Source organism: Saccopteryx leptura, chromosome 6 (genome assembly GCF_036850995.1).
Source record: "Saccopteryx leptura isolate mSacLep1 chromosome 6, mSacLep1_pri_phased_curated, whole genome shotgun sequence".
In the NCBI taxonomy this organism is placed as follows: Eukaryota; Metazoa; Chordata; class Mammalia; order Chiroptera; family Emballonuridae; genus Saccopteryx; species Saccopteryx leptura.
The window spans coordinates 27,629,034-27,655,427 of record NC_089508.1 but is presented as its reverse complement, the minus strand read 5'-3'; the positions used below and the strand labels follow the sequence as shown (position 1 = coordinate 27,655,427).

Here is a 26,394-nt window from a genome sequence, read left to right as displayed (position 1 = left end):
TGTGTCTGCTGAGAAACACTCCAGGAAGCAAAGCACCTTAGTCAGGATTCCAAGCTCTGGGTCCCAGTGAGAGTAGATACGGCATTAGAGAGTTCCTGGGACTACATGAGCTCTCTGGACTCTGCTCAGAGTGACACATCACAGCCCGGAGAGGCCATCACCAGTGTCCACTTCTGGGACAGCCTGAGTGACTTTAGTGGTATATGAATTATATCCAAATAAAGAAGAAAAACAAGCTTCCAGGGAAGCCAGCTTCTTACCACCCACCTACCTCCATTAACTCTCTGCTGCTATCACTCACTATTTAAAAGAGGGGTTTCCTTCTCCTCGAATCCCATCCCTGCCTTTCTGTCCTTTGCTATTGTCCCTCCTCTGTCAGGACCTTTCCATTTAGGCCAGCACACATGGTGTGTCTGAGTGAATAACCAACCTTTACCGGAGTGTGAGGAATTAGGGTACAACCACAGTTGAGGAAATCATAAGCCCACAATGCTGGGACTGACTCTGGGTCCTGCCTAACTAAAGTTAATGTGCTGTATGATCTTGGGAAGTTGACACTTACCTTCTCTGAGCCTGTAACAGATGTACTGTAAAGTACTAAGGAAACAATGCTCACTTTCTAGGGACTTGGGAGAATCAAAAGAACAAAACACTGCCTTATAACTGTATCATGCTTTGCTCATATAAGAGGTTACTGATTTCCTTTCTAAATCCCCTTCTTCCAAAACCAGCTTCTTCTTCCTTTCAAGAACCTAGTCCAGGCAAGATTTTGTTTCCCTCTGTAAAGATCCTAGGTCCACCCTACCAGCCTCAGGGTGACCTCTGGAAAGGTCTGTCCAGGGCGACTCTTTCCAGCATTGACTCAGTGTTCCATACTGGTGTCCCTGCTTTTGTGTCCTTTCTACCAAGCGTTTCCATAGTGCTGCCTACCCAGCCTGAACAGAGACCTTCCTTTGATAGCTGTTTTCCCCTCTTTACCTCTTCTTGTCATGTCCTTTCCCAGAGAGCTAGAGCTCAAAACCACCCAGTCATTAGGTTCAGCCATTGTGTGCTGAGAAGTCCCTGCACTGTCGTTCACCCTTGAAAACCCAGGGGAGGCCCTGGCTGGTTGGCTCAGCGGTAGAGCGTCGGCCTGGCATGCGGGGGATCCGGGTTCGATTCCCGGCCAGGGCATATAGGAGAAGCGCCCATTTGCTTTTCCACCCCCCCCCTCCTTCCTCTCTGTCTCTCTCTTCCCCTCCCGCAGCCAAGGCTCCATTGGAGCAAAGATGGCCCGAGCACTGGGGATGGCTCCTTGGCCTCTGCCCCAGGCGCTAGAGTGGCTCTGGTCACGGCAGAGCGACGCCCCAGAGGGGCAGAGCATCGCCCCCTGGTGGGCAGAGCGTTGCCCCTGGTGGGCGTGCTGGGTGGATCCCGGTCGGGTGCATGCGGGAGTCTGTCTGGCTGTCTCTCCCCATTTCCAGCTTCAGAAAAATACAAAAAAAAAAAAAGAAAAGAAAATCCAGGGGACCCTCCTCTTCAGTTCATATTTATTTCACCTGTTTGGGGGCAGGGCCATGCCTGCTACACCAGCCTCCAGCTGTCCATGTCTCTTGGCCCTCCCACCTACACTCCCCCGCTTTCTTCTCTTACAGACTTGGGCCAGGTTCTGAGTGCCTTTGTCAGGCCTGAGGGGAGCTTCTGCAGATGTCCCCAGTTGCTGTTGTCACTCTGGGAGAGATGTCTGGCTGGGTATAGGGAGAAGGACAAAACAGGTGTGGCTGCCAGGCAAGGCCACGAGGACAGAAACGCCCTTTCTTCACCGAGCCAGAGCTGCCAGCTTCCCAAGGGCCTCCGTTCGCTTCAACACAGTTCCATGCCCGCCACAGACCCGGACAGCCTCCTTCACCAGCCGTTCTCTGGAGCTCAGCTTTCCTACCTTGTCGCAGTGGGCCAGGAAGGAAGAATGGAACTCCTGAGATCCACTGGGACGTGCTTTAAAGCATTATTTTTAAATGAAAACAAATACTGATACATCATAGACTAAAATCCAAAATTTATATTCATGGGGTGTGCAGGATAAAAAACAGGCTGAGACTTGAGGCCAAATCTTGGCTCACACTAGCTTGATGACCAAGTACTTGACCACCTGGTTTTCTCATCTGCAAAATGGGGATGATAAGCGCTTAAAACAGTATCTGGCACATGTTAAGTCCTTTGTAAGTGTTGACTATCACTTTGTCTCATCTCCTAACTGCTCTCTCTGCTTCTAGTCTTGCACACTCACCATCCACACTGCTATCAGAGTGATCACATTGCTTTTCAATAGCTCCCATCATTTACTGAAAAAACCTGACAGTGGTAGCCAGCCTGTCAGGTGCTCACACTTCCGGCATGACCCTGCCTGCCCCACTTTCCGGCTGCAGGCCCACACAGCCAAGCAACCGCAGATGCTCCCTCCACCTTTATCCACGGGTTCAACCCAAAACCTAGCCTCCTACTAGACCTGAGCTGGATGGCACCTCTTCCAGGAAGCCTTACTTAATGCCCCCGAGCAGAAGAAGGATACTGGAGTGCACACTGCTGGAGCCCCTTCAGATCCCCTTTATCAGTATGTTGTGCCCTCCTCCAGTTGCTAAGGGTCACAGCTGTCCCCTCTCTTCCTTCCTTCCTTCCTTCCTTCCTTCCTTCCTTCCTTCCTTCCTTCCTTCCTTCCTTCCTTCCTCCCTCCCTCCCTCCCTCCCTCCCTCCCTCCCTCCCTCCCTCCTTCCCTCCCTCCTTTCTTCCTTCTTTTTTTTAAGATTTTACAGCTGTCCCCTTCTCAAAGAGAACAAAACAGCCAATGATTGACTTGGGCAGGAAGGTGAAGAAGGGGTGCCTTGGTCCAAATGCTCAGCCACGTTGCCTTAAGGTGGGATCAAATCCGTGGTGGTACAATTCATGTTCCATGGCTCCCTGTGGGATCCAGCTGCAAAACATCCTTCCTGGCTTAGCTTCTTCCCCAGCCCCAGCCTGCTTCCCTCACTCCCTTCCCCCAAGAGCACTTCCTAAATCAATCGCAGGCATCCAAAATGGTCTCAGTTTATGCTTGCAAGGCTCAGAACAGCCACTGCCTCCCCTAAACTCCCATGGCCTCCTGCTGTTTATTCTTACTCCATCCCCTACACATGGTCCTACAGCTGCTTACCAGGCCATCTCCCTACTAGCACCAGAGCCTCCGAAGGCCACAGCCTAGGTCTCAGTCACCTTGTATCCCCAGGGCTTACACCGTGCCTGCACATGGTGGGTGCTCAGTAATGCCAGTTGATAAAGGAACAAATAAAGTAATAAATGTGAAAATGTGAGGTAAGCAATATAGTTTAACAGACTTATTATTACTAATTTTATTACTATTCTATTTCTTCCATTCTAAGACGCACACATTTCCCCTCATTTTAACATCTCTGAAATCAGGATGCATCTTACAACTGATAGCACGTCGTGGTTTAATTAGCAGCGCTGTCTCCTTCATAGCCATACAGAACATCATGGTGCATCTTATAATCACTAGCTTCTCAGGTGCAATGGTGTGTGGTACTTTTACTACTGCTACTACTACACTGAAGCTTGATCCCTGGGTTCCAGGGCCTGCAGGTCAAAGTTCACAGAGCTGAGAGCCCCCATTATTTGAGCTCAGTCCAGTTGCACAATCAATCAAACTTTTATAAATGACCTACAATTTCCCGGAATCAAAAGGGCGCCTGTGCCCAGACACCTCTGGAAACTCCATGAAAGCAGATCAATGCGATACGGAACGAGCTCTGAATTGGTAGTCAAAAGAGGAGAGTTCTGAGCCTGGTTCTTCCTCTAATTTTCTGGATGACCGCACGCAGGACCTATCAACACATTTTCTGAGCACCTACGAAATGCTTGACATGATGCCAGCTCACTGGATCCACTCAGCACCCTCAGAGAAAGCCATTGTCCCCATTTTTTAAATAAGCAAGCTAAGGTTCAAAAAGTTGAACACTTTTCCAAGGTCACACAGATGGAACTGGACTGCTGGACTCCCTCAGTCCTTCTCTGCTGTCTGAAGACACTTCTGGGCTTGTGCTCTCCCAGTAAGGAAACCAAATAATGAGGGGGTCACAGATTGGAGGCTCACAAGCTATTCTCACCCCTAAGTAGATTTTATTTGACCCATATACCGTATTTCCCCATGTATAAGATGATCCCATGTATAAGACACACCTTAATTTTGGGGCCTGAAATTTGGCCCCAAAAAGTATTACATAGTTATTGAATTCAAGTTTTATTCATCATAAAATTCATACAACTCCTCATTGGCACGAAAAAGCGGGAAATGCAAGTAAAAAAAAAACTACACTGTATAAGACGCACCCAGTTTTTAGACCTAAAATTTTTAGAAAAAGAGTGTGTCTTATATATGGGGGAATACGGTAGTTTTATTATAATCGACTTAAATTTATTGTCAATATTTTTTTTCTTTTTTTTTCTTTTTGGCAGAGACAGAGAGAGGGACAGATAGGGACAGACAGACAGGAAGGGAGAGAGATGAGAAACATCAATTCTTCGTTGCGGTTCCTTAGTTGTTCATTGACTGATTTCTCATACGTGCCTTGACCACGGGGGCTACAGCAGACCGAGTGACCCCTTGCTCGAGCCAAATGAGCCCGCGGTCAAGCTGGCAACCTCGGGGTCTCAAACCTGGGTCCTCCACATCCCAGTCCAACGCTCTATCCACTGCGCCACCGCCTGGTCAGGCTATTGTCAATATTTTTTTTAAATCAAGAGATTCAAGCTAAAAAATCCAGATAGCTGGTTTGTCATGAAAAAAAAAAAAAGGAATCCTGGCCACATTGAGCCCACCCTTCTTGGAGGCGGGGCAGAGTCTCAGTTCCAGGGGGGAAGCGCCATGAAGGTACCAGCACTTCACTAGCAGTGGCACTGTGATGGGACTCTAACATCCCCCAGATCCCACCCCCTGCAAGGCCACAGGTAGGCTGCTGTTTGTCATCTCACTTGTGCTGTTATCATACCCACAGCCAGCCTTTGTCATTGAAATTTCTCCTATTCCCTACAGGCCTTGCCAGTCCGTGACCATAAGACCAGATAAACTCCAGTGCCCTCTGCAGCCCTAACAGCCTATGGCTACTCCCAAACTCTCTTGGAGGAGATCACTTTGTGAACCTGTTCTGGAACCACTCAGACAAGCCCCTGCCTTGAGTCAGCCTCCCTTTTGGCCTCCACCACAGGGCCCCCAGTGTCTGTCCCTTACATTCTCTCCCATCACACCAGTCCCAGGCAAGACGGCTGAGGGCCTGAGCGGTCGAGGTGGGGAACTAGGCAGGTGTGGAGATGAGTTAGCCCAGGTGAGGAGCAGGCCCTTACCCAGGGTGGGAGCCGTGAGGAAGGCAGGACTTGCTGTTTCCCAACATAAAAGCGGCTCAAGGACATGGATGGAAGTGGGGAGGCTCCGCACTGGCAGGAGGTGAGCATGGTTTGACACATGAGGAAACACAAACAGTAAATCATCAGGAGGAAAAATGTACGGCCTCAGCAGCAATTTAAGAAATGCAAATCAGGACACCATTAAGGACCCATTATGGCCAGAGTCAATGTGAAAATAAATAGATTAAACAAGAAAGCTGCTGTTGGCAGGGCCATCAGTACACAGCTGCACATCATTGCAGTGCCACTGTAAACTGTTCAAAGCTCTCTAGCATGGGATTTGGCATTGTGTTACAAGAGTTTAACACCTTGACCAGGTAATTACGGTTGCAGGACCAGGTTCCATGAAAATAATCTAAAACTTCGCCACAAAGGAATTTTTACAAAGGATTCTCATAGCACCTGTCGAACTCCGTTCAGATTATGGCATGGTATGATAACAGAATGAAATATAGCCTGACCAGGTAGTGGCGCAGGAGATAGAGCATCGAACTGGGATACGGAGGACCCAGGTTCGAGACCCCAAGGTCGCCAGCTTGAGCACGGGTTCATTTGGTTTGAACCAGGCTCACCAGCTTGAGCCCAAGGTCACTGGCTTGAGCAAGGGGTCACTCAGTCTGCTGTAGCCCTCCAGTCAAGGCACATATGAGAAAGCAATCAATGAACAGCTAAGGTGCTGCAATGAAGGCTTGATGATTTTCATTTCTCTCCCTTCCTGTCTGTCTGTCCCTATCTGTCCTCCTGTCTCTCTCCATCTCTGTCACACACACACACACACAAAATATATATATATATATATATATAAATAAATAAATAAAAGGGACTGACACATGAAACACTTTGATGAAACCTTCAGTGACAAAAGCAGCACAAAGAAATAATAAAGGTGGCCCTGGCCAGTTGGCTCAGTGATAGAGCGTCGGCCTGGCGTGCAGGAGTCCCGGATTCGATTCCCGGCCAGGGCACACAGGAGAAGCGCCCATCTGCTTCTCCACCCCTCCTCCTCTCCTTCCTCTCTGTCTCTCTCTTCCCCTCCCATAGCCAAGGCTCCATTGGAGCAAGGTTGGCCCAGGCGCTGAGGATGGCTCCATGGCCTCTGCCTCAGGTGCTAGAATGGCTCTGGTCGCAGCGGAGCGACGCCCCAGATGGGCAAAGCATCACCCCCTGGTAGGCATGCCAGGTGGATCCCGGTTGGGCGCATGCGGGAGTCTGTCTGACTGCCTCCCCATTTCCAATTTCAGAGAAAAAAAAAGAAATAACAAAGGTAAACTTAGAAAATATGTTAAAACTTCCACCAAAATATTAGCGGCAATCAGAAGAGAAGTCTGAACAATGTAAATTGCTAAGGTATAATGTTTACTCTGTTGGTCAAGATGATTTAAATAAGCCTGGCCAGTAGTGGTGCAGTAGATGGAGCATTGACCTAGAATGCTATGGTCAGTCGCCTGTTTGAAGCCCTGAGCTTGCCAGTTCAAGGCACATATGAAAAACTAAAAGTGAAGCAACTATACCTTGATGCTTCTCGTCCTCCTCACCACCCACCCCCAACCTCTCTCTTCTCTCTGTAAAATCAATAAGTAAAACTTTTTTTAAAAAAGATGGTTTAACTAACAATGATGATGATATTGATGATGTAAGGGCCATTGACAAGCATTTCCTCATAATAAAAATACCCCAGCCCAGATCCCAGGGGACAGAGAGGTCCAGGCTCCTGAACTGATGATGAAGGAAAAAGGAAAGTAAATTGGGAGAGGAGGGGTTAAGACTGTGGACAGGAGAAGGGTCCCAGAGCTCCCCGTATCAGGAGAGCTTTAAAAGGTACCTCTCGACAAAGAAAGTTACACACAGTGAATGTCCTGGGTGCTCATTCTTACTGCTTGCTGTGTTTGCGCTCTCAATTTTACTAATACCTTATTTCAGCAACTTCAGAGGTGACAACAAAGCTCTTTGTGGGCTAGCCTAGCACCCAACTACCATTTATAGCATTATTTCTATGGAAATGTGTTTCAAGCCTCAAGAAATTGAGCTGACAACCCTGAGGCAAGCACGTGGTCTCTAAATTAGGGAACTGAGATGAGCAGTTACTGCTGGGTCCTGGGCTCAGGAAGGGGGCTTGTTACTTAGATTCTGTGACAGTTAATACACCACAGGCAATGATCTCCTTGGAGCAGGCCAGAGATCACTGCAGAGGATGGAGACTGGATCAGAGCATCTAGGAATAAGCACGCGATTCTAGAGAAGCACATGGATATCCCCACCCCTGCTTCCAAACACATACACCAGCACATGTGTTGTGAAAACTGTGAAACTGGCCTGCGTCCCCTGATGAGTATCCAGGCAAACCCTGAACCCACACGCCTTCCAATTTCTCTCTGATCTGGCAAACCTCCAGCTACAAGGTCCTATTTCAATCTAATCTTGGAACCAAAAAGATAAATAAATAATCCAAATCTTTGACACTTCTGGAATTTGGCCTTGCAGATATATGCTTGAGATAACCAGGGTACCAGCAAGGCCTGGCCATCTCTCCACATGCGCTCTGCTGCAGTGGCCTCCGTTTTGCAGGTTCCGGCCTGCCTGCTCCAGGCCTGCTCGGAGCTCTCCAGTTCTTGGAACTCAAAACTGCACTGAGGAGTCTCCGTCTCCTGCTTTGAATGGTGCTGGTCACAGGAAAGGAATGATCATGAGCCCTCCAAACAGGCCCTCCACATGTCAAAAGAGTTCCCCACTGAGAAGAAAAGGCTACACACACACAGAGGCAAGCCCAAAGGGGAATGGTGGATGACAAGGCTGTTCACTGGGCATCCTGAGGCTTTGCAATGCCCGAGATACAAACAAACAGAAAAGGGTCAGCTGCTCAGCCACAAGGCCACACTTGCAGTTGCAAGTCCCCACAGAGCTCATGGCAAGATGAGAGGTCAGGGGCCCTGCCTTCAAAGCAAGAGGCAGACTGGATAAACGTGGGGGGCTTAATGAGGCTAAGTTTCAATACCATAATCAATACATGCAGCACTGGAAACACCCCAGACAGTAACTCGCTAGAGCACCACCTGGGTTTTGCAGGGCTGTAGGAGGTCAGTTTGCAAAGCACATCCTCCCTGCTGCCTGTGTGAACTGCAGAAAAGAGAATCACTGCCTCCCCCTGAGGCTGGCGCCTGCAGGGCCAGGCAGCCTGGAGGTGAGCGGGCAGCTGAGAGAGGAGCCTCAGGGCCACATGTGCTCACTGCACTGTGGAAACTCAGGTGGGAACAACCATCTGGGGCTCTGAAGCCACTTGGAAGTCGCCTGTAGCGGAGTCCACGCTGGGAGCGCCGCAGTTATAGTGAGCCAGCCTGTGAAGTTACTAAAAACCTCCAGTTTCTAGAAGACCCACGTTAGCCCATCTTAATTCTCCAGCCCCTGCGGTGCGGATGGCTAAGACACAGCAGTTCTGTCTTCCAGGTAACAGAGGAGAGGCTTGGAGTTCCCACCCCTGGCCTGCTTCCCACCCAGAGCCAAAGTCTTTAATATACTAAGGTCTTTTTTTTTTTATATGTTAAGGTCTTTTTTTGTAAGTATATATACTATATATATTACTAAAGCAATTTCAACTACACAAATACTTCATTCATAGCCGCTTCACCTAAATCCAGTATTTACCTTATGCCAATTTATATTACAGCCAAGGTAATCCATTTGTAGGCACTCATCAAGTGTAATGTGCAATTCTGCCTCCTAAAACAGAAGCCACTTCTCCACCAAAATTCATCAACATTTTCCCATGAATTACTATCTTCTTCATATTAATTTAACAGTGGCACAATATTCCCTGAGTCTTGATATCATGAATTATATGCCATGTGGAACATCCAGGCTAGTAACAGGGTTTTTGTTTTTTTTTTTTGCTACTTTAAACAATGTTGCTGTAAATATCTCTGTGCATAGAGTTCTTTTCCTCTTTAGAATTATTTTCTTTCAGTAAATTCCCAAGAACACTACTAATAGGTAAAAGAAAATTAACATTTTTATAGCTCAAACCCTATATTTTAAAAATATATTCTTTTGAACCTGGCCAGGTAGCTCAGTGGATTACAGCGCCCTCCCCATTACGCCAAGGTTGCCCCATCAGGGCATATACAAGAATCAACCAATCAATGCATAATAAGTGGAACAACAACTCAATGTTTCCCCTCCTTCTATTTTCTCTCCTTCTCTCTCTCTCAAAAGTATCTATATACACTCTTGTGTGAATTATCTGGATTGTCTCTTTTCCAAAGTAGTTTTCCTGACTACACCTCCCAATCCTACCAGTCAAGGTCTACTCTTAAAATCCACTTTTCCCAACTCCGCAGTCGGCTGGGCATCTGGAGTGCTCACCCTACGACTGAACAGACATTGGAGGTATTACAATTAATTGGCTGTGGAGGGATAAAAAAGGGAGACAGGGAAATGTGGGTAGGAAGGTAAAGGATTGGGATGGGTTGGAGGGGGAAGCAGGCCCTGTGGAGGTAGAAACAAAGGCAGATCATACATTCTGCCCCTCCTGAAACAACCCCCTCCCTCAGGTTTCCCAAGCTGATCGTCCAGAAACCAAAAACAGAGACACACTTAAATTTCTAAAGGAGATTTTGGAAATACTATGTTCTAGGATCTGAAAACATGCTTTGCAAATGACATAAGCCATGCACTTACCATTGGTCAAGTAGGCCCATGCACACTGTGTGCTCAGCCCTAAGGGAAGCTCCACTCTAGGAAAGAAAATCTTTTAAGAAAGAAAATCCTCCTCCTCAGCCTGCTGGGAAAGATGCTATTCCACAGCAATCTCTAAGTGGCATGCAGACCCCGGGTAACTACTGCATAGCTTATCTGCTGTGATGCACCATAAACACACCACTTGCAAGCCTCCATTCACAAGCTTGTAGAATTTTCTTTCTTTCTTTCTTTCTTTCTTTCTTTCTTTCTTTCTTTCTTTCTTTCTTTCTTTCTTTCTTTCTTTCTTTCTTTCTTTCCTTCCTTCCTTCCTTCCTTCCTTCCTTCCTTCCTTCCTTCCTTCCTTCCTTCCTTCCTTCCTTCCTTCCTTCCTTCCTTCCTTCTTTCTTTCTTTCTTTCTTTCTTTCTTTCTCTTTCTTTCATTTTTTTGTGACAGAGAGAGAGGAACAAACAGACTGGAAGAGAGAGAGATGAGAAGCATCAATTCTTTGTTGTGGTACCTTAGTTTCTCAGTGATTGCTTTCTCATATATGCCTTGACTGGGGGGCTACAGCAGACCCCTTGCTCGAGCCAGTGACCTTGGGTTTAAGCTGGTGAGCTTTGCTCAAACCAGATGAGCCGGCGCTCAAACTGGCGACCTTGGGGTTTTGAACTTGGGTTCTCCGTGTCCCAGTCTGATGCTCTATCCACTGCGCCACTGCCTGGTCAGGCCAGGCTTGTAGAATTTTCAAGCAGGAAAGGACCCTATGGTGTCTAAGCTTCTCATTTTATAGACAAACCAAGACCCTGCTTTGGGGCTCCCATTGCACTCTGCAATCACTGTCAGGAGAATCTGTTCCTCTTCCCCTTCACAAGAAGACACACAGCCTGTCCTGACCACCACCAGACCAAACAGGGCCTTCCTTTTAAAGGGCCTCGGTCTCTCCTCTGATGGTCTCCTGACTCGTTTTCCCTAGTTCCTTCCCTGTACAAAGCCAGCAAACAGCATAAGGCATGAAAACTAAGGGGTCCATTAAGGGCAACTGGTACTTATCCTTGTTTTATTATTATTATTGATTTTAGAGAGAGAGGAAGGAAGAAAAACAAACAGAAACATCGATCTATTCCTGTATGTGCCCTAAGTGGGGATCGAACAGGCAACTTCTGCACATTGGGATGATGCTCTCCAATCAAGCTATCCGACAAGGCAGTACTTATCCTTTTTTAAGGGTTGGAACCTATGGGAAGGAAGTCTCTGCCACCTTTCAACCAGGGTCTACCACAAATGCCTCCTCAATGTCTTTAGGGTGAGGGGGACTCAAATGCCAGGTTTTGTGTCCCCAAAACCCCTTCCCACCCTCACCAGGGTCTCTTGGGCTGTGGCTCCACCATCAAGTGCGAAGGGAAGCCATCAATGCAGACAACCAGCTCCAACCACCCACGTCCACGTGGCCCAAGCCACATCCCCTCAGGCTGCCCACGGGATACCTACAAGGTACCTGGCACAGGTCTAGGCCAGTGAGGAGCTTAGCACTTCTGCAGCTGATGCCAGCACCCTACAGTGGGGAAGTTCAACCACAGAAATGCTATGGTGGAGGCTCAGGAAGGAAGCAGGAAGAAGGTGACTTCTGGCCAGTTCTGTGGGTGCCTGCCAGGAGGAAAGGGTCAGGAATGGCATTCCAGGCAGAGCAAACAATAGGCAAGGCACAGAGGAGTAAAGAAAGCTCACTGAGGAGCAGAGGATATGAATGGGCTCTAGGGAAGGGCGGGTGACGGAGAAGAGATAGAAAGGTGGGCTGGGGGCTCCCACAAGCACCGCTGTGAGGAACACGAGGTTTCTCCTGCAGAACTTGGGCAGCTCTCAAAGGATTTTACGAGAAGAGACATGATCAAAGCTGTGTTTTAGTAGGAAAAAACTCAAGTCTTTCAGGACTTCTTTTCTGCTTTTAATGCAATTTCATTTCACCCAAAAATGTGTAAGTCAATATGAATTGCAGTTAACACTGGCTGGGAATACCCCTGCTCCATCCCTCCTAGGGGCTGACTTGACCCCATGTTGGTGACCAAGCCTCAGCCTCAGGAATCACGTGGTCTGGCTGCAAGAACCCAGCTCCATGGAGGCAACAGCTTCCTGCTTCCAGGCACCGGGGGAGAGACTCTTGGAACACCAGTGGTCGCTACAGCCAAGAGTCCAGTAAATTCAAAACTGCGTTTTGAAATGAATTCTTTTGTCTAAGGTTATTGGAATTGAATTACCAAGATTTCAAAACCAGAGGATACGAGGGCAAGAAGTGAGTGGGCACTCACCTAGCCGACACCCTCTTGCATGGATGAGGAACCTTGGCAGGGATGCCACGAAGCCCTCGTTCCTTTAGCTCACTCTCTCCCAGGCAGGATATCTGGTAGAACATCTCAACTAGGTCGACATCTTCAGAACTGGAAAGGTGCCCAATCCTGTCGCCTCAGCCAGCGTGGGCACCAGCGATCTCAATCATTCCACGAACCAAGCCTGAAATCAAAACTCCAACCTCCCATCTGGAGAGCAAGGTAGCGCCTCCCAAATACCTCAAGGCCCTGCCAGTCTTGCCCAATGTGAGAGAAGAAACAGAATTCAAACTGTAACTCCCTGTTAGGCAGAGAGAGCCAAGCCTGGGCCGCTGTCCTTACAAGGCAGCCCTGAAGTTTTCAAATGACATCAAATGTGCAGGGAGGATCCAGAAGCTGGGATGACTTTTCTTTTCCACTGGAATCATTCAGATTCCAGAGAAGTCCAATTGCTAATGAAATGCTCAGCTCTCCAGAGCGTGCAAGATTCCTGAAGTTTAGCTGGAAGCGAAAGGATTCAGAAACATGTCCAAAAAGATTAAGATCAACATGTAGATCTTTTCAGTAGCCAAGGAGGAGGCCCCATTTCCTCCTCCCAAGTGTAGAACTTCCCTGTTGTCCCAGTCTGGGGTTGAGTGAGAATGGGGTCCGGCTCCTATGATGGTCACTTGTCTACCTGGCATGTGCACCTGTCCTTAGGTTTCAGGCACGTGGCCTTGAGTCCTGGCGGGAAACAGAATTCCACTTGTCACTGGGGAAGCTGTAACTCCAGAGCCTGACTCCAGAACCTCACAGTGAGAACACGGGCATGTGACCTACTCTGACAATCAAATGCTCAGCCGGGCTTTGTCTCTGAAGTGAGTTGCACAAAAAAGCAGGGAGAGCTCAGAAGTCATTCTAGAGGGGGTGGCGGCAGTGATACAGGCCAAAGGTTCAAACCTTGGCTTTGGTTCCAGCTACCCAATGTACTCATCGATTTCTGAGCCTTGTTCCCCAGCCTTCCAGGTCATTCTCTGAGCCACCAGAGAGCCTTCCAATACTTCTTATTTTGGCCAGAGTCAGCTTCTACTATTTGCAGACCTTAAGAACCGGACTTCCCCAATATGTCCTTCAACCTCCACACTGGCTCCTTGGGTGCCCCAGGCAACACATAGCTCAAGTCTCCACCTTTTCCTCTGTGAAGAGTCTAATTTAAATATCCATTCACCTGAAAGGACCACAGCCACATAATAAGCACAAATATGGACAAACACCATGGATGCTGCTTATATCAACCTATCCTGCTGCTGGTTCTGACCAACTGGAGGCATTACTATCAGAAACTAAAGGTATTACTGCTCCCTTGGACTCATCCCCATTTCTCCACCAGCTCAGGGAAAAGTGAACAGGGAGTCAGGAAATCTGGGTTTCAGAACTCGCACAAGTCACTTCAGCACTGAAACAGGTGACACCTGCCCCACCTACTTCACAGGGAGGTAGGTGAAATGAGAAGCCCCAGTGGCACAGCCCCAGTAATTTCCTAATTCCTAAGTCAATCATTTATTTTCAGTCCTCTTTCTTGAAATTCCTCAATGACCAACAGTTGATCAATTTCAATTCAACTGAATAAATATCATACTGTCTGTGTGACATGTGTTGTATCTGGCACACAAAATCATGGTTTCTGTTTTCATAAAATGCAAAACTCCCTCCTACTCTGGTTTCTATGACACCATGCTTTCCTGGTTTTCTTCCTTGCTCTGATCGGTTCCTTATTAGTCTCAGTTGCGCACGCACGCACGCACGCACACACGCACACTGTCAGTCCTCAGTGGCTCCCTACTCCCCACTAAGAAGTAAGATCCAAACCTCTTAGCTGACACAAATGGTTGCTTATACCCTGGCCCCTGCCTTCCCCTCTCAGCACCTACTCCCACCAGCACCCCAGCACCCCAGCGCCCCCCTGCTTGCACAGCTGACTGTGTTGTGCCACACCTCCACTCCAGACCTTGCCTGAGCTGCTCTGGGGCCTACAATGCCCTGGCTCCCTTTGCCAACTGGTGGACGCCTACTCATCTCAGGATTCAGCTCAAACATCAGCTCTTTGAGAAACCCTCTCCTTCATTAATTCCACACCATCCACTAAGCACAGGTACCGCACAAGGCACTGGGGCCACCCTAGGCCTTTCCTAATACTCCTCAGTCCCCTAACCTGGCAGAAGCGACCAGTCCCTCCTCTGAGCCCAGCAGACTCCGAACACGTTCACAGTGAGTGACATCCAACACACTAACTGCTCTTGGCTTTGTGCACGTGTGCCTCCCTCACAGACCATGAGCACCTTGAAGGAGGAGGCTGATCTTCTTTTTCTTTGTATCCTCAGTACCTAGCACGGAGCTACACATACAGTAGGGGTTCAACACACGCATGTAGCATGAGTGAGTGAAAGCATGAAGGATGTGAGGGAAAGGACCCCGCCAACCATGATGGGCAGGGTTGCCGCTTAGGGTTATGGCTGGTTTTCTCTTTCTCCATAGCTGGGAGGTCCAGTCCCAAGTGCCAACTGGGTACTTCAGAACAGCTTCGTTGGAGAGGGCAGAGGAAATCCTGAGCCTTTTACCACTTCTAGTGCAAGTGGGAGGGGTGTGGCTGTTGGCTCCTAAGTTGTCCCAGAGCACGTACTATTGGGGAGGCTATAGAAGTAGACCCAGATTCATCCAGAAAATTCCCTGCCGGCCCCTTACAAAAGCCTGCAACAGGGAGAATGGGAAGGGAAAACTAGGAAGGAGAGAAAGGAGAACAGACAGAGGACTAGGGCCTTACAGCAAAGAATCTGCTACACATGGGCACTGCCCTGTCCCAGCCCCATACCAGTGACAGGTCAGCCCAAGCCTAAGTCTTTCATCTGCAATTCTGGGTGATATAACTCCAGTTTAAAACCCACACACTCCATGGATCTCCCGCTCACCTGTTCTTTTAAAAGCCCTTCTTACTTAACCTCATCTGGTTATTTCCTAACTTATAAACCTGCCATATATTCAGGGGACAGCACTGGCTGAGAGCCCTGAGCCTGCTGCCTGCTGCCTCAAGGACATCAGACACCTATGAGCACCTCAGCACCCTGAACGAGACCATAGTATTTAAGCACACGCATATTTAATACTCACAACTCCCAAATTCAAGCCAACCACTTCATCTGGTGCTCAACCTTAGAAACTGCAAATTCTCCCAGAACTGGAGGAACAGGCTGAGATGAATTTAAGTATCGAGAGCCAGTATGTCTGCCGCCTACCTGGTGCCCTCCGAATGGACTTTCAAGGTTAATCTTGATTATATTCTTATTTTTCACCTTACATGCTGACTTTGAGAACCCGAGCTCCAAAATGTGCAACTCCACCAAATTCCATTCTCCGAGGTGGCAGATCTACCCTCAGTCCATATTTCCCTCTGGATACAACCTGTCTCAGAAGTTGGACTATCAGTCTCCTGAGGGGAAGGAGCAGGTAGGACCCCCACTTTGCACTCCTTGCTGTACCGCCTGTAGAGTTGAAGGCACTGTAGCCGCTCCATGAATGCCCAGGGAGGACAGTCATCTCTGTATTAACTGGCTGTTCAAGGGGTGCCAAGTTTGTGTTCCTGGGTCTTCTGGGTCCCTCATGAGACGACTGCAGTCTTAGGAACTGGGAAGTTTCCTCCACTTCCTCAGTGTTGCCCAGCCCATGTTCTAAGCTTAGAAAACACCAAGTAATTTTAACAGTCAATTGAGGCTGGTTAGGAGGTTTTAGGGGCTCAATAGGTTGGCAGCGATTAAGATCGACTAAGATCGCAATCAGATAATATAATGGTAAGAAGTCTATTAAAAAGCATCCCACTTTCTTCTTAATGACCTCCCCTGCACCTTTTATTTTTTTTTATTTTTAAGTTTCTTAATTTTTAATCTTTATGAACCACCTTAAGGAAACTAAGGAGATGGACTTCTTGGTTTACAAACAGACATGCTGGATTGGAACTGCTGATTATGATGACTAAGATGATCGGTGCAAGATGGCAACAGGAAATGGAGTGTAGAGTTTGTGTTCTGATTCTTCTATTCAACAGCTGTGTGACCTTAGAGAAGTCACCTGATGTCTCTGAGTCTTAGTTAAAGATGACAGAGTTACCACGGGTGCCTTCCCCAGCTTTAAATTCCTAACCTCAGGATTCTCTGAGATGTTATTACTGCAGTTACTATAAAACAGGGGCTAGGTTGAAACAGCCCCAAAGATCCTACTCAGTTCTAAAAGTCGACTATACTAAAACAGCAGATTCTAGAAAATATTATTAAATGCAGTTTCTGCATTAACTTTTCAGAAATAATTTTTTTATGGAAATCCCAGTTTCACCTACATATGTTCATCATGAATTTTCAATTAAAAGTGAATTCAACATATTTACTGCAACACTGGGTATAGTAGCAAGACTGGAAAAAACCCAAATGTTCAGTAGGAGACTAGTTAAATGAATTATGGCATTTTAATACAGTGGAGAACTATTTAGCCACTGGAAAAAATGAGGCAGCTCTATATGCATTGTCATAGAACAATCTCCAAGAAGCACTGAGTGAAAAACACAGGAGTCAGAACCCTGTGTATAATATGCCAACGTTTGTTTATGTAGTCATTGTTTTCCCACCTGCAGAGGCTACATCTGGAAGCATCGCTTAAAAATGACAATCTGTATGTGCCTGAGACAAGGACACTGAAGGACTGAATATAAGGGGATTATAAGATGATGGGAATTTTTTTTTTTTAAGTTTTATGTTTCAATATTTTCTTATGGCTTCTGCTTTGTATCTTTCTTAAGATGTTCTTCCCTCAAGGTTAAAACGGATATTTACTTTTCTAATTCTCCTGCATTTATATATGTGTGTATATATGTATAGTAGTCTCTTGTCTGTGTTTAAATTAGTTTGAGACTTACTCTACACTGTATAACTTATCTTTTTAGAATTTTGAGCTATATCTATATATTCCTTTTTGAATAGAAAACTGGAATAAAAGAATCTACCAGATTTTATTTTTCAATAAAAATTTTTTAAAGGATCTGGCTTATAGGGTACATTTTATGGCATGTGAATTACATCTCAATTTAAAAAGAAAGGATTTAGTTTATGTGGCAAGGTTGAGATTTACAGCATGAGAACTGGGTGGAGACAACGGAATCTTTTTAGTCAAGCCCCATGTTAGGGTTTAGCCAGGATCTCCTCAAGACTCAGTTTTGTAGTTTGGCCTAATTTTACAGGTTCAATACCTGTTTGAGCAAAACAAACCTGCTGCCAACCAGGAAGCATCTCTTTGCCTTGCTCACAAGTATTGCCTGAGAGTTGGCCCTGTCTCCTTCTATCAGTCTGGTTCTCTTGGGAGGCCAGGCCAACCCAGGCAACAAATGCCCTACCCTGAGAGCCCGTGCTCAGGCATAGGACATCATGGGGCACGTCAACTGGGCCAAAAGCAGGACAAAGAGGAGCCGGTGTGGAGGTTGGACAGACAGTCTGGCATCCAGAGGGAAAAGGTGCTGAAAATGGAGCAGAATATGAGTTACCAAGCCAGGAGGCGCCAAAGAGAAACTAACAGGAGGCAGGCAGGGCTGGGTGAATGTTCAGAATAAAGACTGGGAACCAGGGTTCCTGGTGCCTGGCCTGGCTGTGTGTGCCTATGCACAAGCAGACAATATTGCCATTTGTATCATCGTCATCACTTTTTGGGATTTGCTATAAGAAGAGGAACACCAGGCCCTGGGACACAAAGACATATAAAACAGGGCCTTCCAGTTTAGTTGAAGAGTGATCATACTCATCCACCCAAAGGCACATTTATGGAGCTGAATAAGGGAGATGACTGGAGCCATGACCCAAAGGAGAAGAAGATAATTCCTGGACCAGGTTTCAAGGTTTTCTTCAGCCTGGAGCCACAATGGATGTTACTGGAACCACTGGGGGAGGCTCACAGGGTGTGACAGGGGAATTCTGGAGAAGGGGAACATGAACAGGATCACTGAAAAGGGAGCAAGACTAAGCCAAGCAGAAGAGATGAAAGAGGAGGCATTCCAGGATTCCAGGGAGGCCTGGGAGGTAGGAATGCTGCCACCAGCAGTTTGGACAAACACACAGAGTGGGTCACTGGGTCAGAGCAGAGGTTCAGGCAGGAGAGCAGAGAAAGCCAGACCCCTGTGTAGAAGGCCCTGACTGTCAGTCTAAAAGTTTGATCCTTACCATGCAGACAGTGGGGAGCTATTGAAGGTTGCTGAGCAGGAGGGTGACTCTTGCAAACAGGCATTTTAAGTGAGATTACAGAGGAGCCCTTTATACCAGGCTTATTCAAAGCCCTGTGTGTATTTCAAGTGGCACTTGAGACAGAAAGTCGTAAAGCATTGCCCTGTGTCATGTAGACGAGGGAAAAAATAGGTTTAAAGATCTCACAAAGAGATGCTTCAGTGAGAAGCAGAAATGAAGGGGGGCCGTTTTAAAGAAGGAAACAAATTTACAAGACAGAACTGCCAGGCGTCTGGAAGACAGGAGCACTTTCTTCAGAATCTGGAATGCCCTCTTTTGACCGAGGGTGTTCTGCCTTCTTTTTTAGAGGTTGGTTCTGATGTCAAAACACCGGATTGTGGTGTAGGGAGCGAAGCAGCTGGGAGGAGGTAGATGAACAGAAATATAAATATTGGGCCCAAAGAGCATAAAAAGCCTCCATTCTAAGACCACCCTCTTGCAGGGCACTTCTCCATCTACCTCTCTCAGGGGCACTTTGGGGTTTTTGCCAGAGTTGCTGAGCTCCCTAATTATTTTCAACAGTTTTCCTCTTAAAACGATAAAACGATTTTTTAAAAATCTGTTAAGTTTTGATTCAGACCCTTTTCACTATTGTTCTAATTGTTCACGGCGAGGCAACAAAATGGGTTGCTCAGGGGCCATGAACTGGGCAGCAACTTCAGGCCATAAATCAACATTTACGTAAGGTGGGAGAGGAAGTCAGGATTACGTTTCCTGTCTTAAACCACTGCACCCACGGCAAGCTCTGTGAATGCAGAGGCAAAGCTGAGCAAGCCAGGGGCAGGGCCTGAGTTGTGCACAAAACCTCGCCAGGATGAACTGAAGATATGGGCAGGCAACTGATCCACGTGGCTCTGCAACTCCAGAGAGCCCGCTTCCTTCTTTCCCAGGACTTTGCAAGGGGTCCCTCTGCTTCGCTCTCCTGCTCCCACTCCTGGAGAACTTTGGGGCACTTTTAGTCTCTGCAGATTCCACATAAACACAAAGGATTGCAATCAAAGCCGTCTTTCCTTTGGGGTCAGAAGGAACTGCTCCCACCCCCTATCCTTCAAGACTGGCGCTAGGTCCCAGTAATCCCTTGCTCAAGCAGCCCTAGTCAGGTGAGGCAGCTAACCATAACCTTCAGAGCCAAGTTTAGTAAAAACCCAAATGTACCCAGAACGGGGTTGTACAACTCATGGGAACTCCTCCTGGGGTGGTGTTTTCACTCTAAACTTCATTTCCTGTGGAACTGCGTCTGTACATCCCAGAATTTCCAGAAATGTTCTAATTTCACATGTTTTTCCTCAAATCTCTGGAAGAACATAGGTGCCTGCCAGGGATTGTGCCTCATGTTCTGATTTAACAAAAAGTCACTGTGCTCATGACACACAGCTGGCACAGACTGCAAAAAAAGCATCTTCCTTCCGGGTGAAACTTAGTTACTTGGTTGGGGAGAAAGCAAGGTAGTGGGAGCTGGCTCCAGGGTCCCAGGGCCACTGGTACCTGCCACTCTGTGCAGAGGGTGCTCAAGCACTGCAGTGGGTGATGCCACGGAACCCCACAGTACCCTCAGCACGGCTGGGAGAGGGTGGGTTGAGATTTGGGATATGAATGCCTCTGCAGGCAACCTGTACATGCTTTTTGACTGTTTTAAATCCCTCTATTACAGCTGGCCACCTCTGAGGCCCTCAAGGAGGACCTGTTACCTTCTTTCCACACTTGCAGGATTGGGTACCTCCTGCAGCAGGTAGCTCAATTGGTGTGAGGACCCCCACCCTGGCCTGTGCAGTAGGCATTGCTCAGGAAGTGGGTCTGGGGGCTCCTCTGGAGAAAAGGATATGAGTCACTCCTCTGACTCCTCCACCCCCACCCCAGACACAGTCACAGACACACAGCCTCAAAGCCCCAGCACTCTTCCCTGTGCCAGGAACACAATAAAGGAATTAGGATCCACCTACTAAGTTTCTGCAGCTGACACTTCAAGGCTCAAAGTCTAGCTCACCAGCCAGCTCAGTCACACATGTCTGACGTGTCCTCTTTGAAACCAGGCCCCAATCAAGCCACCATGCAATTCTGCTAATTCCAACTGCTTTCCCGTTTAGGGAGGTTGATAGCCATCTCCCAGCTCCTCTTCCTGCTGACGTCATCCCGCATTTTCTACAGACACAAATAAGGGTACAGCTCCTGGGATAGTTTTCAGGCTGCCTAAGGTGGTAGGAGTGGAGGTATCCTGCCCTCCTGGGTTCACTTCACTTCTGGAGCGGTTGGCAAGTTGTCCGAGGTTAAGGAAGAGGCAAGGAAATAAATCACCTAGCTAAGGTTAGAGACCAAGAAGAACTTGGCGACTGCAACTCAGGCCCAGATCTATCCTGGACATTTGCAATGCAAATCTGCGTTTTGTTCCCTGCCGCTGAGGTCTTGCACAATAGCCTGTGTATAAACATACACGCCAACAATGCCTGACTGTGCAATCGCTCTGTAATTACAGGCCAGCAGGAAGCTGCTGCTAGGAACTGCACCATTCAACCTCTAGCCATCCCGCGTAGAGCCTCCACCGCACGGACGTACATTCCTGCACACACCAACGCGTCCCGCCGGGCCCGGCTGCTTCTGCTACAGTTGCCGTCTCCCGGACAGGGAACCCGGGCGCCACCCGCCCGGCCCGCCAGCCCCGGGACACTTTGCAAGGATGTTATAAACTTCTCAGCTGTCCTTAAAAAAAAAAAAAAAAAAAAAAAATCCTGCGCCACGAGGCGACTGAGTACGGCGGGAACCACAATCAAAGTCTCCCAGCACATTCCAGCAGCCCTAGCAGTTTCAGAAAACAGAAAAGAGCGACAAGCCACAGAGTCCATTGGAAGCGGGTTTCGGAGTTTTATTTAGAAACCACTCACATATGTACGTGGGTGTGCTGACAGTTTTTACGGCTGAATTGCAAAGTGTTAGGCCTTGGTGATTACTGTCAGGTTCAGGACGTGGTGTGGGAGGAGAAAGGGTGGGATTTGTTCAAAGAGGGCTTGCGGGCAATTCTGGCTTTGCATTTTGGAAATGCAGGTGTTTGTTCCCCCAAACTTCTAAGTTGCTCTGCTCTTCTCTGAGGGCAGAGCAAAGAAAAGTGGGGGTTGGATGGGGATAGTTCCTTTAACTTCCTACCTGCGACCTCAGCCAGGGCTGCAAAGAGGAACAGCACGCTCTCTTGGGAAGCACCCGGCTGGGACTGAGGTGCTGCGGCGCCCCGCCTGTCGGGCTGGGGGACGCGGGGCGAGGAACTGGCTCCGGACGCAGCCCACTGTAAGCCCCTTCCCTGCACCCCTCCTCCCTAGAACAGCAGCGCCTGGAGCGGCCCGCCTGCAGCCAGGGCTGTTTGAAGTCCTGCGGCGAACCAGCGACCACAGGGGCGCAGCCCAGGCCCGGAGCCCGGCCGCCGAGCTCCCTCCCTGCAGCGCCCGCCGCACCCCGGCGCCCTGTGCGGCGGGCCCAAGCCGTCCCCACCACATCCTCGCCCGCGCGGCCGACCCCTGCCCGGACTGTTTCCGAGCTCCACTGCGGCGCCCCAGCGGCGACGGAGGGGGCACCGCGTTGCGGCTCACCTGCGCACTGGATCCCAGGGCCTCTCGGCGGGGTGCTGGGCGCGGACGTGCGCGGCCGGCAGACTCAAACTTTGTTGCTCTCGGGACGGCGCAGTCGTCACTTCCTCGCAGAGCGGGCGGCGCGGCCGGGGCTGTGACCCAGTAGCTCGCGCGGTGGCGCCCGCCCGCGCGCGCAGGGCCTCGGGCGCTGTCTCCCCGGCTCTGCGCCCTCCGTGAGCCGAGTCTGCGCACCCCTGGGTAAGGTTCGCTCCAGCTGAGTCTTTTCCCCGCTGAAAAAGTGCAGTCGAGACTATGCTCAGGCTGGAAGCTGGTGGCGGGATTCAAAGACCCCAGAGAGCTAAGGTTCCAGGAGAAGCACACCCAACCCACAAAGTGGTAGAGGAAGAAGAAGAGAAAGTTTTTCAGTTTGGTGTTGAGCTACTAGGGTATGCCAGAAAGCTGAGTGCTCTGTCCTTTGCCAAATAATGCCTAAGCAGGGCCTTAAAACACACGGATCTCCTCCCCACATTTCCTCAAAAGGTCTGTGCACGCTTGTCTGTCATTTACACTGGTGCTAAGTATGCAGGACGTTTACCATTTACGACACTTCAGGGGGCTATTCAGCGACCAAGTTGGGGCTGCAAAATGGTTTCTGTTCTAATCCTCCCCTGCGATTTCCACCTCTTCCTTTACACTCAACACAGAAGATCTCTTTGGGGCCTGATGCATTCCGTGTTTCATCACCCGCCAAAAGTGACTTAGAGGGTAGGGCGGAGATCTGAGAAGAGGAGCTTCAGGCAAGAGTCATTCTGAAAGTTATCGTTGCCCAAAATAAATTTGCTCACCCCTATTAAAAACTACAACAACAAAAAGCTACCTTTTTGGTTTATGATAAATAGCAACAAAGTAGTTATACAGCAGTCTTGAAGGGAGAATTCCTGATCCGGTAAAGCTGGAGAGAAAACAGGGTTAGCCTTTGCTGTGGCTTTAAAAAAAAAAAACAAGCAGACATTTGAAACTGCAGTGGAGGGCTTTCATAACAGAAACATTAGCTTCATTGTAGCTTGTTGTGGAAAACAGGGACCTTTTTAAAGGTGGCTCAGAAGCATCAGGGCTCCACAATTTTCCTCCCCCCACCAATACACATTAGCCAGATCACAGAACCACCCATCCCAGTGCTTCATCTTTTTACTAAAGCACAGGAAACCGTAGAATTGAGTGAAGTCTTTGTCCCGGAAAGTGGATGTGAAACTGATGGAAAGTGACATCTGGGAAGTGACCTGCAAGGCTGCATTAATACCCAATGGGAAGCCACAACTCAGACTCAAGCAAAGACTGGGAGTATGAGAATCAGAACTCTCCCAGCAGCATGAGAATCCATTTCCTTGTCTTTTCTAGCTTCCAGAAGCTACCCACATTTCTTGGCTTATGACCCCTTTTCTCCATCTTCAAAGCCTTACATCTCTCTGATCATTCTTCCAATAATCACATCTCCCTCTGACTGATTCCTCTTCTGTCTCCCTCTTCCACTTTTAAGGATCCTTGTGATTACATTGGTCCACCCTGAAAATCCAGGATAATCTCTTTATTTTCAGATCAGCTAATTAGCAACATTAAGTTTATCTCAACCTTAATTCCCTTTTGTCATGTAACCTAATATACTCAATTTCTGGGGATTAAGATGTGGACATTTTGGGGAGGACTGTTATTCTGCCTACCAAAGTCCCCTCCTGAATTACATTTGGACAATCGGAGGTAAGGAAATAGAAAGACGTGCTCAGCTACTATCTTCCCAGTTGGCCTAGGTTGGAGCCATCACTGAGACACCAGAAAGAAATCCAGCCCTACCAACACCTTGATTTTAGCCTGTAAAACAAAAACCTGTTGTTTTAAAGGTACCAATTTTGTGGTAATTTGTTACAGTAGCCATAGAAAACTAATGCAGTGGTATTTCCTACACATCATGTATTAGATACATATGTTCCATTGAGTATCAGAAACCCTAGTGTTGCACATTACAACTGAGCAGGAAGTCTGGCTGAGTGGGCCAGGCAAAGTCCCAGGATGCCTGCTCCCCAGGACGCCAGGCAGCTAGAAACTCTAAGACAGTACTTTAAAATGTCAATTTGTATACAATCTCCTGATTTAGGAATGAACTCCATCCAATTCACAAATTATTTCTTGGAGCTTATTCTTAGACTTGATAACTGTTGGTACTAGCAGGCCACCAGGTAGAGGAGTGTAGAAAAGGTTAACAATAAATACACATCTATCAACAATTGAATCCGAAGAACAAAATAAGGGAACAAGCAGAAGAGGAACAGACTCATAGAGAAAACATTTTGACGGTTGCCAGATGGGATGGGGGTTGGGAGGATGGGTGAAAAAGGTGAAAGGATTAAGAAGTACAAATAGGTTGTTACTTCTAATAGTCATGGGGTGTAAAGTACAGCATAGGGAATACAGTCAATAATATTCTAATAACGATGTATGGTGTTGGACAGGTACAAGACTTAGCAGGATGCTCACTTAGTAAGTTATATAATGTCTAATCCCTGAGTCATACACCTGAAACTAATATAATGTATGTCAACTGTAATTGAAAAATTAAAAAAGTGATTTTAAAAAAGTAAACCAAAGTCAACTGTCAAAAGCTGCTATGGAAATTCTGTGCCTTTTGGTGAACACTGTTCCCTAGCAAGGCTGTCCACCAACCCAGAACTTGTAAATGAATCTTTCTTTTCACAATAAATAGAAAACACACAAACCCAAGAATCAAAGCAATTGCACAACATTCTTGGGATCTAGGTTGGCCAGCAATGCTGGAGTTCAGTCATCCTGCACAGGTTGCTATTTCCTGTTTAAGACAGGTGAACGGACATATTGGTATGCACAGTTCAAAGGTTGCGCTCACTGCACAGTGGGGAGGAAGGCTTTTCACAATCAGTAATAAATGTTGGTCCTGGGACATCAGTCTTAGCAATAATTTGGGAGGTGTCACTGAGTTCACAGGCCAAGAAATTGCTAGACATTCATGAGATGCCTTTAGGTCACATGACTTCTTATGGAAAGAAGGAAGTTTTCTTCTGGGTATGGTATTATCTGAGATTACAAGGGACCGTATACTGTGGCAGTATATAGAGTCCATAAGCAGCTGTAGCTCTTTGAGGATCTTCGTAAACCAAAATTCTTCAAAGTAGCTCCAAGAAACTATGTATAAAAGCTATTAGTTTGTACATTGCGTAGACAGGGGAAAGACCCTTTGAACCCCCTTATTTTTCTCCTTCTACTTTCTAATTCCAAATAGAGTTCTCCAGAGGGTAATGGGATGGAAAGACTGCTTTGGACAGCTAACTCTGAGTTATATTTATATTATATTTATACTTAGCCTACCACCCAGCTGGATGATGTGTGGCCTCCCATCACTTTTAGAATTACTCTCTCAGATTATTTTACTTGAATGGCCTTTGCCCTGTAGTGTTGAGCTTTGCCTGGTTTCCTGACATAATTCTTGCCCTTTGCTCCTAGTTGGAGGGTGTGGTCACTGACTCACCTGCCAGGCTCTTAAGTCCAGTCCATTGATGAACTCCCATCTGATGTGTTTGCTAAGAACCTAAGGACCAATATAGAACTCCACTGAATATCTCTGTGGACCATATCCCAGATTCTGGTGTAGTTCTAGCAGTATCTACGAGCTCCTGTCCTGAGCTACACTGGTCTTCCTTTAGCCTAGGAATTCATCCTCCTCTGGGCAGAAGAACAAAACTAACTGCCTTAAGACCTGACAGCTAGAGTCCTAAATTCTGGGTCTTGGTTATAAATACAAACTAGCTGCCTCAGAGGTGGAGCCCATTTAACAAAGAAAGCCTGACTTTGTAAACCATCTAGCCCTGGTTTCAAATGAGAGACTATACCAAGTCAGGAATCGTGTTGATTGGTGACTAGCAAACCTTGCTACATTTATGACAGGTACTGATGTGCTTGATGCAAGAGATGAGTGTACATCCCAGACATGACTGCAGTCTGGCCAGCATTGGTTCTCCCAGCATACATTATCTTCAGGAAGTAGATAATGTTTACAAGGCTATATTCTTCTCCTTTCTGTGAGGTTATGGGGGTTCTAGAGTTTTTTA

General features: G+C 47.6%; 2 protein-coding genes across 2 annotated transcripts in view; both read right to left on the bottom strand.

Moving 5' to 3' along the window:
• MIDEAS (mitotic deacetylase associated SANT domain protein) overlaps positions 1-22,510 on the bottom strand; it is a 69,149-nt gene extending 46,639 nt beyond the window's left edge. Inside the window, exon 1 of the mRNA XM_066344670.1 lies at positions 22,283-22,510. The gene's annotated coding sequence lies outside the window, so the exon portion shown is untranslated. The remainder of the gene's footprint in view (positions 1-22,282) is intronic.
• Positions 1-26,394, bottom strand: part of FAM161B (FAM161 centrosomal protein B) — a 224,201-nt gene that overhangs the window by 56,950 nt on the left and 140,857 nt on the right. The window lies entirely within an intron of this gene.